This window comes from Python bivittatus, unplaced genomic scaffold (assembly GCF_059951505.1).
Source record: "Python bivittatus isolate LINGU-HERP-01145 unplaced genomic scaffold, Pbiv_v1 ctg000070_np1212, whole genome shotgun sequence".
NCBI classification, from domain to species: domain Eukaryota; kingdom Metazoa; phylum Chordata; class Lepidosauria; order Squamata; family Pythonidae; genus Python; species Python bivittatus.
Window position 1 is genome coordinate 6374218 of NW_028277034.1, and position 13880 is coordinate 6388097.

General features: G+C 35.9%; 1 long non-coding RNA gene across 4 annotated transcripts in view; it reads right to left on the minus strand.

Moving 5' to 3' along the window:
* Nucleotides 1–970: 970 nt before the first annotated feature.
* Nucleotides 971–13880, minus strand: part of LOC148216833 (uncharacterized) — a 91832-nt gene continuing 78922 nt past the window's right edge. For 3 of the 4 annotated variants that reach the window (XR_015794227.1, XR_015794228.1, XR_015794229.1), the window contains 2 exons: nt 8032–8143; nt 971–6857 (listed from right to left, as the gene is read on the minus strand). This is a non-coding gene — a long non-coding RNA (uncharacterized LOC148216833). Of the gene's footprint in view, nt 6858–8031; nt 8144–8538; nt 8680–13880 lie in introns of all 4 variants that reach the window. The other variant, XR_015794230.1, reaches the window with a different exon arrangement.

The window sequence follows — 13880 nt, forward strand, 5'->3', positions numbered from 1 at the left end:
AAGTGATAACTGCTTCCCCCACCCCTATCCCTGGAAAGATCGATAATAGACAGATAGATAGATATTAGGAAGTACTACTTGACAAGATCGTGGCTCTCAGTGGTTTGGAATCCATTTTTTCCAGGAGACTAGAAGACATCTTGTTGCATGTTATACAAATTGGCCTATCCAAAATTTGGTGAACTGGAATATGGCAACCTTAACAGGGGTTCAACCTGCACTATAACCTAAAGACAGAATTATGGAAGCAACTGTTCTGTTATTTTATTACAATGTACATTATATATAAAATGTAGGGGACAACCAACCCAGTGGACTCTGGGTGGTTTATATTTTAAAAACAGAAAGAAAGAAAGAAAGAAAGAAAGAAAGAAAGAAAGAAAGAAAGAAAGAAAGAAAGAAAGAATGAAAGAAAGAAAGAAAAAGGAAGGAAGGAAGGAAGGAAAGAAGGAAGGAAGGAAGGAAGGAAGGAAGGAAAGAAAGAAAGAAAGAAAGAAAGAAAGAAAGAAAGAAAGAAAGAAAGAAAGAAAGAAGGAAAGAAAGAAGAACTTCCAGAAGAAAAAACTGAGGATAACAATAAAAAACAAGCTACTGGGGATCAGCAGCCATACTGCTCCAAGCCCAGTATGACAGCCAGGTTTTCAGAGAACTTTCAGAACATCATTAAGATGGAACCATATAGATCTGTGGGGGTGGGGTGGGGAATACTATTCCAGAAGGCAAGGGCCACACTGCTCATTCATCTGGAAATGGCATACTAAATTGAAGCTCTATTGAAATTGTTCATTGTTGTTCTGTTCAAGTGCAAGCAAAGGGTTAATTTACCACTTCTTGATTAAGAATGCTACAAGTACCTATTGGCAATTGGACATAGTAAAAAAGAGAAATAAAGTAGATAATCCATAAATCTAAAACAAATGAAAAGAGAGATTCTGGTAGTTCTTTGACAAAGCATGACATTTAATAGAGATCTCTGGGGAGGGGGGACAAGTAGGGTCAAATAATGATATATGCATTATCACACAAAGGCCAGGACTTTCTTCTAGAAACAAGTATGTAATTGCAGCATTTGTATGATGACCTCATCACATGGTTATTGTCCTATTTGACCTTGTTACGTATATCACTGGAACATTGAATCTATCAGTGTAAACAACTAGTTTTGTTGATGTATCCTATTAAAGAAAAACACTACATTTTATATTATCTGTTTATATTATATTATTGTTAGATAAAATATTTAATTGTTCATGATCAACTGGTCTTCTGAGTAAACTTGACAGAATATAATGCTTTCTCCCATTGTTTAGACATTACACTGCTAGGTTAGAAGGCAATAACATCAAAGTAAAATCAAACCTTTATATAAGAACTCCTAGGTTATTGTTTTGGGCTAATGGCAGTGAGATCTTTAAAAATATTCATTCATCCCCAAAATAAACTTAAAATAAATTATGCTACTTTATTCCAAATAATATGATTTTGCCATAGAAGCAACAAGAATAAGAATCCAATTAGGAAGGTCTTGTGGGTGGATTTGGATCGTCCGTTGAAGACAAGCCTTGTCCTGTGATGTCAAGCCAACTCTGACAATCTATGTTTGGTTTAACCTCTTAGTTTCTTGACCAATAGAATGCATTTGCATGATTTTACGTCTACTCCAACCTACATGTGTGTGGACAGCTTTGCAAAAATGCTTATTAATTACATGAATTCCAAATTTAGCAATATGAAACACCTCTGACCTTACACAGATCTGTTGGTAAATCAAATGTCTGCATTACAGATCAGCACATTTTGCTATTCTAAAAGATCATATAATTCAAAAACCATCATTTAGGTTACTTCTTTAAACAATATGATTCCAAGACCAACAGTTTAAACAGGTAGAGTTAATGAAGTTTAACATCCAAGCAAGCTACACACAATACATTTTGTTGTTTTTCTCTCTACTATTTACAGAATCATAGAATTCCAACTCACAGAATGTATGAGTTAGAAGTTAAACACCATGTAGTCTAACTCCATTTAGTGGAGGAATCCATTAAACCATCTCCAGCAAGTGACCATCTGGCCCCTATTTAAAAATAATCTAGCAAGAGGAAATCTACTGCTATTCTAGGCATACTATTACACTGCTTAACAGTTCTCTCTGTTACAGGGGGTCCCAGGTTTGGCTTATGGTCACTTACTCACACATTCACAAACTGTTGAGGCATGTGGATCTTGTAAGCCCACCTTACTTTCTACCTGGGTTTTCCAGATAGGTGTGGCTGGAACAGATGAGACACACAGCCCTGGGCAACAGGCAGAAAGTAATTAGAGACATACACAAATCACTTTCAACTGAACACTGAGTCACAACAGGTTCTTTGGAATACATGGAGACCCAGTGAATTTAAAGTAACTGGTGACAATGCACATTTGCTCTTACACACACACACTCATCCACATTTACCCATGTCCTTCTAAACTAGGCTGTCAGGCGGTAGCTAGAGGGACAGAAACCACCAAGTCTGGATCCAAAGACAACTCAAGCTTCAGCCTAGTCTCACATCACTATCAAGTAATTACTTGAAATAGTCAACCTGAATCTCCTTTTAAGCCAACTCATAGGTCCTTATTGTGCTCTCAGTCTAATTTTTCCCTCTCTTGCATCTGATAGCCTCTTAAATACTTGTAGACCACTATATCATCCCACAGTCTTCTCTTCTGTAAGTTAAGAATGCCCAACTCCTTTAACATTCCTCATACACTGTTTTTTCCAGGTCCTCGATCATCCCAGTAGCTTTCTTTGAATTCAACTTTTTCATATCTCTTTTAAAGTATGTTGCCCATAACTGGACACAACAACCACAGAATCATAGGGTTAGAGAGACCTTGGAAGTTTTTTAGTCCATCTCCTTGCCCAGAACAGGAATCCTCAGGTAATTCTAGACAAATGGTTGTCTTTTCAAAGTTTTGTTTGAAAACCTCCAATGATGGGACACTCATGATTCCAGCAGGAAGGTTGTGCTACTGCTTAATAGCTCTCACTGCCAGGAAATTCCTCCTTATTTTGAGTTTGGATGTCTGTTTCTCTGTAAAGCTTTCACCCATTGTTCTTGCCCTGGGTTGGTTTAATAATTACAGAGTACAATGGTAGCTTTAGCTCCCATGATCTAGATGCAAAGTTTCTGTAAATGCAACCCAAGATCACAAGTGTCTGTGTACCTGCTGCATCACATTGCTTGTTTGTTGAGAAGGTAGATCCTAGATCCTTTTCAATGTGCACTGTCCTTCTGTCCTTCTGTCCTTCTGTCCTTATTGTTCCATTTTTGGGTATTAGCAACACATCAGATATTCATATGATGGTGAATTTGGATTATGTGTCAGAGACTGTATGAACTCTTAAATTTACATATTTATATGTACCACACATTTGGGGTATGATTTTTCTGAAAGAAGAAAATTAGTATATCCATTCTTAGATGATTTAATGTTTTATTAATTGCAACTCCCCAGGACTATGCAGGTATAAATTTGAATAAGAAATAAGAAATAAAGAGAATTTCCATCTTGAAGAATATGTTATCCTAGAGGCAAGAATAATAAGATGGGTTGATGTTGAAGACACCAACTCTTAAATATGCATCATTAAGTTAAGTAAGAGAGAAAACTACCTGTTAAAAATCTCACATGCAGATGAACAAGGCCTCACTTTACCAATGGCAATTACAAATCTTAAAAAGTAATCAAACTTTGAGGGAAAAAAAATCAGTCATTGCCACATATCAATATGCAATAATATTTTTATTGGCATGTACAGAGAATTATGAAAGACTACAGGGAAAATGACACATGGTTCATAGGATACATATGATCCAACCTTCCTGTCTTATCAACTCAGAGTAGAACTCCCCCCAGCTTAGTTTTTACAAAAAACTCCCATGCATATTTCAGCTTTAAAAATCATAACAAAACAAAACCCATCCTACAACTATACTAGTGGGATGAATTAAAAATAGTTTGGGGAACTATTAGGTTTTTTCCCATGTTCAATAGTGCTGATGTGGATCAGAACACCATACTTGAGTAAATGTTGGGTTGATTCATCCTATGTCAGAGTGAGACAGAGGCTCAAAATGGGAAATAAAGCTTGAATCCCAGGGTAAACATAATTAGCTCTGTGAACATGGCAGGGATTAGGTCTTAGAACTTTCTATGTGCAAAAAAAAAAAAGTGTGATTCTCTGTAGTAACAGGGATCTTCTCTTAGAGATAATATATACTGCATTTCAAAGTCCAGGTCTATAAGTTAAGATTCTAGCTCCATTACAAATCTCTAAAATAATATAAAAACCTTCAAATCACCTGTTTTTTAATTTTTATTTATTTACGTTCATCCCAGTTTTCAAATGGGTATGTCTCCCAGAGTTTTCAGTGGGGTTTTTCAGGAATTATTGGGGTGTGGATTAGTAAACAAACTAATTCTTATTTACCAGATTAAAAATGTATTATTCTTCCGTTACTTAACTTCTCTAATTATTGCAACATAGTTTTCATTTACAAAGTAGCAAAATGTGTGCATATAAAACATACTTTGTTTAAAAAATATTGTCAAGTGTGAATATTGATAAACTGATGTGGAAATGGGAAAGGGTACATCCATCCGTATCTAATCTTAATTGGTAAACTTAGAGAAAAGTCATTTAAATACTGTTCTAGATAACACTGAATTTGTTTGAGAGAGGACTCGGGGCTTTTTAAAGGCAAATGTACAAAGTGCATGTTTTTTCTGAGTCTTTCTGGAGGCCAAAATTATTCTAAACAACTGAAAAGCACTATCTATCAATTACTGAACAATGCATGAGCACTTCCGTAATAATCTCTAAATATTTTCTAAAAGTACATAAACGTTTGGTTAAATTTGTAACATTTATTTGCTTTGCTGTGTAATGAATCTGAAAAGTTTCATCTTGAGAATAGTTTAAAAGCCAGATAATGAGAATTGCAACCAACAGTTAAGCAAATCATCACAAAGGAGAGTTGAAGGGAAGGACTATTCCTCTAACAATAAATTATAGTTTGTACTTGATTCTCTTGCATTTCTTGTGTTGTAATTTCACAATGAAAAAGAAACTTGTCAGAAGCACAGTGAATTGGCAATAAATGAAATGAGGGGAAAGTGCAACCGCCAACAGCAGCAGAGGGGGGGGAAAAGGCAAAACAATTGTAATAATTACATTTTAAAAACATTTGGCATCTGAATCTGTCCAAACAGTTGGGCGTAAAATCTGTTATATCTCTTGTGCTAACTTTGATTTACATTCACATGCTTATTTTGCATTTGTTGTGATATCAACAAGAATGCTTTGTTGCTATAAAATAAAAAGAAAATAAGGATGCTTGATATTGTAATAGATTATGATGACCCATAAGATGTGGATATAAGTAGTGTGAGAAAAAAATAGAGGAGGTGGCCAGTAACAAAGTCAGAAAGGCATCATCTAAATGTTAGACAAAGCTAATATTGAAAGACATCTGCCTTTCCCACCCTGTATTCCTCAACCATGATTTGATCAGGGGGAAGGAAGCTGGCCTTGCATGCAGTGCCAAAACTTGAGTAAGCAATCTGCCCAAGCTTCTGCTGTCATTTTGGATTATTTCAATCAGGTTGAATGGTCCAATCCATGGCAACTCCATGGCAATCATGGGGATATATCAATCCATTGCTGACATGACAGGACACATTCCTGAACTGACCTAGTTTTGCAAGAGATGATCTGATGGTCAGTCAACTTGCAACAATCCCATTGTCGTGTGAATCCATTTCATGGGGAAGTTTGGCTTCAGTGCTGCACAGTTCCTCTTCTTCCCTGCAGAAGACCTGTTAGCAAGATCCATCCTTGGTGACCCATGAAATCAGAGCTGTTTCTGAATATTTCAGTGTCTCTAGCTCCTGGACTTAATGATCCTGTTAATGCAGCAGTAATGATTGCCCCTAAATATCCACTCCTATGTTGTACCAGTTGATGGTATCCATGGTTTTCTATAGAAATGTGGAGAATAAAAGTTGGACAATAGTTGGATCATATTTGAGGTAGAATTCAGTGTGAAGATAAGAAGATGGTCAAATATGTGATAAAGTTAATAACTGTACCTATGATAAAGTGATAAAAGCAGCAAGAAAATCCTTTGCCACTCCATCTCATATTCAGGTAACTAGCTGTGTAACATCAATCCCTTGGTTTGGTTTCGTTGTAAATGAAGTGCTATAAAAATGCAGCCAATATATGTTCTGAGCTATAACAATCATCAGCCCCAGCAGCATTGACAATGATGGGTGATACAGTTGGGTAGGCTGTAGTACATATATATTTAGGACTTTGTTAAATATTAGTGATCATTTTAGTTGCTAATTAGCAGCCCAGGGTTCCTAGATTTTGCCTCAGCATAATATCTGGACTGGGTCTACTGGGTTTGTAAACTAAGTAGGGCAAGACCTGGATAATCCTTGGATTGAATATTACCACAGAGTAATAACAGGTCTGTCAGCTATTTGTTGTTGTTCAGTCGTTAAGTCGTGTCTGACTCTTCATGACCCCATGAACCATATCACACCAGGCCTTCCTGTCCTTCACTGCCTCCCTGAGTTTGCTCAGTTTCATGCTCACTGCTTCAGTGATGCTATCTAACCATCTCATCCTCTGCCGTCCTCTTCTCCTTTTGTCTTCAATCTTTCCCAGCATCAGGGTCTTTTCCAAAGAGATCTCTCTTCGCATTAGGTGACCAAAGTATCTGAGCTTGAGCTTCACTATCAATCCTTCCAATGAGCAATCAGGGTTGATTTCCTTTAAGATTGACTGGTTTGACCTCCTAGCAGTCCAGGGAAGTTAAAAACAACAACATAAGGGAGTCAGTGTCAAACCACTTCCATTCTGTTGCCAAGAAAACTGCATGGATATTTCCATGAAGTCACAAGAGTCAAAGGAGGCTTAACTCATAAATCTGAATTTCAGCATATTGAGAAGTCACTGGAACTGCAGCTAAAGCAGCTTTTGCCATGAAGAAAGGCAAAGCTGAACTTTAACAAACCCACATACTTTTGATGCTGGCTTGAGTAGCAATTTTGAAATGAGCTAAATTAGGGCTACCATCTATCTTGTATTTCTTGCACAAGTTTGTTCATTTTAGACCCTAAACTATCCCATCAGAGCATGCTGAGCACATCCCAATGGCCTTTTCTTTGTCTTTCAATTCCCCGATCCATCCCACAGGAATCTCTTTTTTCCTTTCCTTTCCTTTCCTTTCCTTTCCTTTCCTTTCCTTTCCTTTCCTTTCCTTTCCTTTCCTTTCCTTTCCTTTCCTTTCCTTTCCTTTCCTTTCCTTTCCTTTCCTTTCCTTTCCTTTCCTTTCTCCTCCCTTCAGCTCCTTTCTTTTCCCTATATCCAGAGCAGAGCAAGCATACACACCACTCAGTACAGCTAGCAAAAATGTAGTTTGATATTTATTTTTTAACCATCGGTAAAGTTTAAAAACGATTAACTTGTAAAATGGGACAAAAGGCAGGCAAAACAGGAAGAGAAAAGGAGATAACAGGTAAGTGATAGAAAGGCAGTAAGCTTAATATCAACAACCTTTATTATCTGTAACTATACATCAAAAGTACAGTTTTTTAATTGTTGTATGCCACCCAGAGTCACTTTGTGTGAGATGGGCAGCTATATAAATGCCATAAATAAGTAAACAAATAAATAAACAAACAGCTAACTTTCAAAAGCCACTGGAAAAAATACTATCAATAATTAGCATGGACAGTCCCAGAGGGCATGGATTTTGGTCCTCCAGCTTTAATCCTTTTTTGTATGTACCAGCAGTAGAATTGAGATGCAAAGTAGGATATCAGATGATTCCTCCTCTATTCTGCACCATGAAGGAAATCATTCGGTGGATGGGAATGATATATCCTACACCGTCTATGCCCAGCATAGCACTCTATATCCTTGGCTGAATATTTGTTTCATATTACTCTACTCTTTGCCAGCCTTACCAGACCACCTACTGTCTTCTTCTTTTCTCCTTCCAGAATCCATCCTCCTCATTCCCTGCTCCACAGCCCAGCCTTCTTTCATCTGTAAGTATTATGACCGTCATTGCTATTTCTATAGAAAATAAGAAGTGAAGAAGACATGGTTCAGAGTGAATACTTTGGGGAGAGAATACATATGTGTTTGTGTGTATAGGACTGTGTGTTCAAGTGTGGCACATATGCAAAGGCTTGAATATATCTTGTGTGTGTGAATATATTGATCTGTGTGCAAGAACACCCAGTATCAAGTCTCTACTTAACCACAAGTCTGGATAACTTTCAACCAGTGATTCTTTCTCAGTCCAATATGTGTCATAAAGTTGTTGTTGGGGTAAAAGGAGGAGAGACCTCCTTCAAAGCACGAAGCCCCCTTGAGTTTGCAGTGAAAAGGTGATATACAAAGGTATGAGTGAATAAATAAATGCACTGTAATGTTAGTGTGAAACTGCAACTCATGAAAGCTTATACCTTTGAATAAAACTGGTTACTTGGAAAAGGTGCTACCAGACTCCTGGTTTTTTGCCACCACAGTCTAACATGGATTTCCTTCTACATTATGAACTATTTAGTGTCCCAAGGGTTCTCTTTCCAGAAAAGCAAATTATTTACCTATAGGATAAATAATACACACTTTTATGTAAATAATAGAGGAAGCAGAAGATGATCATGAGGTTCATAGTCTTAAGTGATCTAAATAAACATGGGTCTTGAGAAAATAAGATCCTTTGTCACTCAGAGGCATGTCATTGCTGTATCATATGGAAATGATGCGAAGTTTTAGAAAACGTTAGGAAAAATGCCTTGAAAAAAGGATAACAATCATTCTCAAAGGAAAAGATGTTTCTCATAAATATCTCTTATTCCATATACTAGTTCCTACAATCACCTTACCCTTAGTTTACAGGAAGTTTGCTTTAGACATGCTTTATTAAGTAATGCATTGTAGCTTATATTATTATGTTCATTAGACATATGAACAAAATATAATTTAAAATAAATCTTATATGGATTTATTTTCAGGTCACTGTATATAGCTTTGACACCTGACTAGCATGTTTAACATTTGGAAAAATATTTGGGCAATCAACTCATAATCACTATCATGGTGTAGTGTTGTTGACACAAAATTGCTGCTGTCACGAGTGCAATCAGTCACAAAACATCCATTTCACAGAAAAGGAAGTTGATGATGCTGAATGGAGAAAGATCTTATTCAAGGCTGAACTGGAAGGCAGAAATGGCGTATGAACCTGAGAATGCACAACTTTTTTCAACCCCTCTTTTCTGCTGAAATGGAGAATATATCCAGATTGCTAAAACCTATAAAGATCACAAATGGGTGGGAAATAAGTTGCCACATACAACTTATGTAGCACTAAGAGTTTTCTGCTCCAAGAGAACCCTATTATACAAAAAGGAAGAAATGGTAGTAGTAGAAATACTAGTTCTATTGATGCACTGCCACATTTATTTTGTCCTATGGTTTCTTTTTTCCCTTTGGCAAAACCAATTTCACACATTTTTAAATACAGCAGATAACTTTAAGACTTGTTTGGCTCAACCCAAGGGTCACTGCTTCCATCAAGATACATTTAAGTCTCTGAAAAAATACCATTTACAATATTAACAATATGCTGGCTCACCCATCCCTTCAGAATGTATGGGGGATATATGTCACACCTCAGAAAATGTCCAGAAGTTAATTTAGAGTTAATATGAGCTAGAAAATTTATTTAACTACAGTCAAATATTACATATTTGGGGAGTACTCTTATGAATTGATGTCCCTGAATTAGTTGATGTCCCTGAAGTTGAATTTGTTATCCTCTGCAGGTTGAACACTGGGTTCCCTCTATTATTTTGCTTATTTTCAATATTTCATCCACTTGCATACCCAATAACTGGAACTTTCTGCACTTCATTTAAACTATTTGCTTCGGCAGTACAATGAGCCCACTATAAATAATAAAAACAGTGAAATGGATGAATGCACACCATTATAAAACACATAACTTGAACATCCATATTGCATGTTTTCAAATGCAAACTAGTTCAAGTACAAATTCTTTTCAAAGAGAAATTCACCAAATACCAATAATGCTACATGAATAATTTACAATAAAACTAAATTAATCAATGAGGAAAGAGTTCAATAGAAGCATTAAAAAAAAATAGAAAAGGGCTGAAAAGGGGCAGCCCCAGGGTGCCATTGCTCTGAAGAAGAAAGAGAAAAGGCACTTAGGATGAATGATTTGGAGAAATTTGAATAAACTGGCCTGACCAATAAAATAAGAACTGAGAAAAGCAGCAATGGGAATGTAACATTTACTATATTCTCATCACAATTTCATAATTAGAAAGAGTAAAACTGTTCTGATATTTAGTATGGCTGCTTGACAGATAGCTGTCTAGCTTCTGCCTAAATGAATGCAATGAAGGGGAGTCTGCCAGCTCATTAGGTAATTAGCTGCATTGTTGAACTGCTCTTACTGCTAAGAGATTTTTCTAACATTTAAATGGAATTGGTATTTCTGTACCTTAAAATCCATTATTCCATGTTCTACACTCTAGAACAAGAGAGGACATGTCTTGATCTTCTTCTCTGTGATCGCTTTTCAGGTATGTGAAGAATGCTATTGTATTCCCATCATTTTTGTTTTTCTGTATGGTAAACTTTCTCAGTTCCTATTCACAGGACTTATTTTCTAGTTCCTGATCATCCTCACCGAACTCTGAGCCTCTTCTAGTTTACATGAAACGTTAAAATGTGCTATCTAGAACTAGGCAACGCTGAGCAATACCAAATAAGTGGAAGTCTTCATTCCTGTGATTTGAGAATTATATGTCTGGTGATGCTGCCTAGAATTATAGTGAATTAAATAATGAAGATCTGTGAAAATTAGTTCTGAATCACAGGGAAGATAAATTATGATGAATGCAGAACATTTTAAAAACGATTGACTGCATTTTTAAAAGAAACTTCTGCTACAAAACTGAACTATGTTTTGGTACAGGAAAATTTAAATTGTTGACCTTATCTATGGTCAAGAGTCACTTGTTGAAAATATATATGTATTACTGCAGTTTTATGTTAGAAAGGTATAAACATTGTAAATCTGAGTTTGTCTCCCATCTCATTTTCCCGGCAGTACTATGGAAGTTGATTCCCATTGCCTTATTCTGGGATTTTTCCCCCCAACTTCCCAGTCTAGCAAACAGTCCTGGAATTCTGAGATCCTCCATCCAAGTACTAACCAGAGCCAGCCTTGCTTGACTTCCAAGATCCACAAAAGTCTAGGTGATGTCACCCGCCAAGGTCAATTTTAAATAGGTTTGTGTTACTTTAAATTACTTTAATACAATCTCCTTCAGACCAGCACTTCCTTATTCATAGCATAATATTCTGTGCTTAATTCCTTAAAATTATGATGGGAGTCATCTTTAAATACTATGAAAAATAGTTCATATTAGCAGCTGTTTTCTGAAGTAAAAAGGAAATGTCTTCAACAAAAAAGAAAATGAGAATTGTACCATGAGTGACAAACTTTTATTCATTTAATTTTTAATACTTTACGTGTCTACTATATTATACTGAAAGTAATTACCAATAAAATACATATAAAAGTGAGTTGTTATTATCCCAGAATAATTCCCTGCAGGATGAAGGCTTCTACACTGAAAGTTATGGACCATGAACTACCATGCTGTCCCACTGCAGGTTGGTAGATAGATGTCTTTGAGTTCCTAGACTAATTATGAGAGAGATTGATTAGGTCAAAGCAACCCAGCCATCTTCCATCTAGGTATCTGTATCTGTATCTGTATCTAGATCTACAGTATACTACACCTACACCTATACCTATACCTATATTATCTGTCTGCTTTAAGTTTTTTTAATATTAAGTTATTGATAGATCACAATAACAATAAATAAAAACTTTATGGGTAGTATACTTAAATATCAAAGCAAATACATAAAATTTTCTTTGCTGCCTATCAGAAAGAAAACAGAGATGGCTAAAGCTTGGGAGAAATCATCACTATCCCCACAATCAAAATAAAATTTCTCTCTTATCGTGCTAATCAACATGCCCCTGATATATGCAGGGAATAAAAAACTTGTCCTAAGCATCTTGAAACCCAGGTAGGCTCAAATGATAAGATGCAATCTTTCAAATGATCTAGTTATACCCTCCATAGTACTCTACAATTGTAATCTTGTTCTTTACAATAGCAAGAAGATCAATTGTGACCTACTGAACCTTGGCTAAGTCAATAGTCTGGCTACAATATTCAAGACCAGCAGAAGTTATACATTAGAAGATCTGACTCTTCAAATAAACTTTTAGATCCAGAACATGTTATGCTTCATATTCTGTTTTAATCTTGTGTCTTTAATGGAATCTTAATCATAAATTGTTGTATTGCAACCATTTATAATTATTACTATTTTGTGAAACATATGAAGTTTTATAATTGGTGGTGGAAGCATTGGAAAATATTGCCATGAATGGATTGGACATTCCCAAGAAAGACCATAGTTCACCCGGTATCTCAAACTTTTGGTCACTACTGAAATATGAGTTTTATATCCAGGATAGGATCTAAAGTTCTCAGTATGTCCAAACTGAGAACCTTAAATTTCAAGACGTGTGCAGTGTTGTTCAGCATAGGTCAGTTTTTTCAACTGACCAATATTTTTTTGTCTTAGAGATAAATTTACTTTATTCTATTATAAAACAGTGATATAATGTTTCAGGTTTTTAAAAAAATAGATGGAAAAAGGAGTACATGTTGGGTGTTAGGGTTCCATATTGTGTTAAATAGCAGAATAGAGAACAAGTGGCTTTAGGCCAATCACTATCACTCAATTTAATCTACTTTGCAGAGTTAAAGCAAGAATAATAATGGAGAGGAACTTTACTGTACATTGCCTTGAGCTCTTGGTGGAGAGAAGACATCTTAACACTATCAGTCAATCAATGAGTCACAATTCCAGAGGTCTCAGGAAGAGTTCGAGAACCACATTTCAAATAAACCCTGCAACAAGGAACAGGACTCCTATGAAATAGTGCCTCCAAGCTGTATCCTAACTAAATAGTTCATAAAGACTCCATAGTCAATCATACTAAAAACACTGGAAGATCTCCCATCATCCAAATATATCCAATTATTGATAGCCTACATTAAAAAATGTAAAACCTTAATTTTCCCATCCTGAAAACTGGGGTTCAAAAGATGGGAGAGACCATTTTGGCCAACCCTAGTAAATTTTGATCACCACTGGCTTGACCTTTACCTCCCAAACTAAAGGTAAAAATTGAGTTGGCAACCAGTTTTCACGTGTTTCAAATGAGCTCTCAGGTCAAAATCAATCGATCAATTAAACAAACAAAAAGATCATAAAAATATACAAGGGCATATTTTGAGACAATGTAAGCTTAAATGGATTTGTGAGGGGAAATGCTTTAAAGTACAATTTAATAGACATATTTAAATATGTTTCTGTCTTTGTTATACATTCATACCCCCATTCACAAATTGCCTGCAAATATATCTCTGAAAATAGTAGACTTGAGAGTGACTTGTTCATTTGTAGGTGAGAAACAGTAACTTCTTGGTAAATGTTGCTTATTTTCATTACATTCTAAACACAGCACGGCAATTTTCTTTTTCACCTTGAGCCCTTTTAAATGTGTTGTTACTTATATTCAACTGATTTTTTTCTTCCCTCTTGTAGTCAATCAGAAGGTAAGCCCTAACTTCCTGTTGTGGTCTCTAAAGAATACCTGAGCTTCGCAGTATTCAGT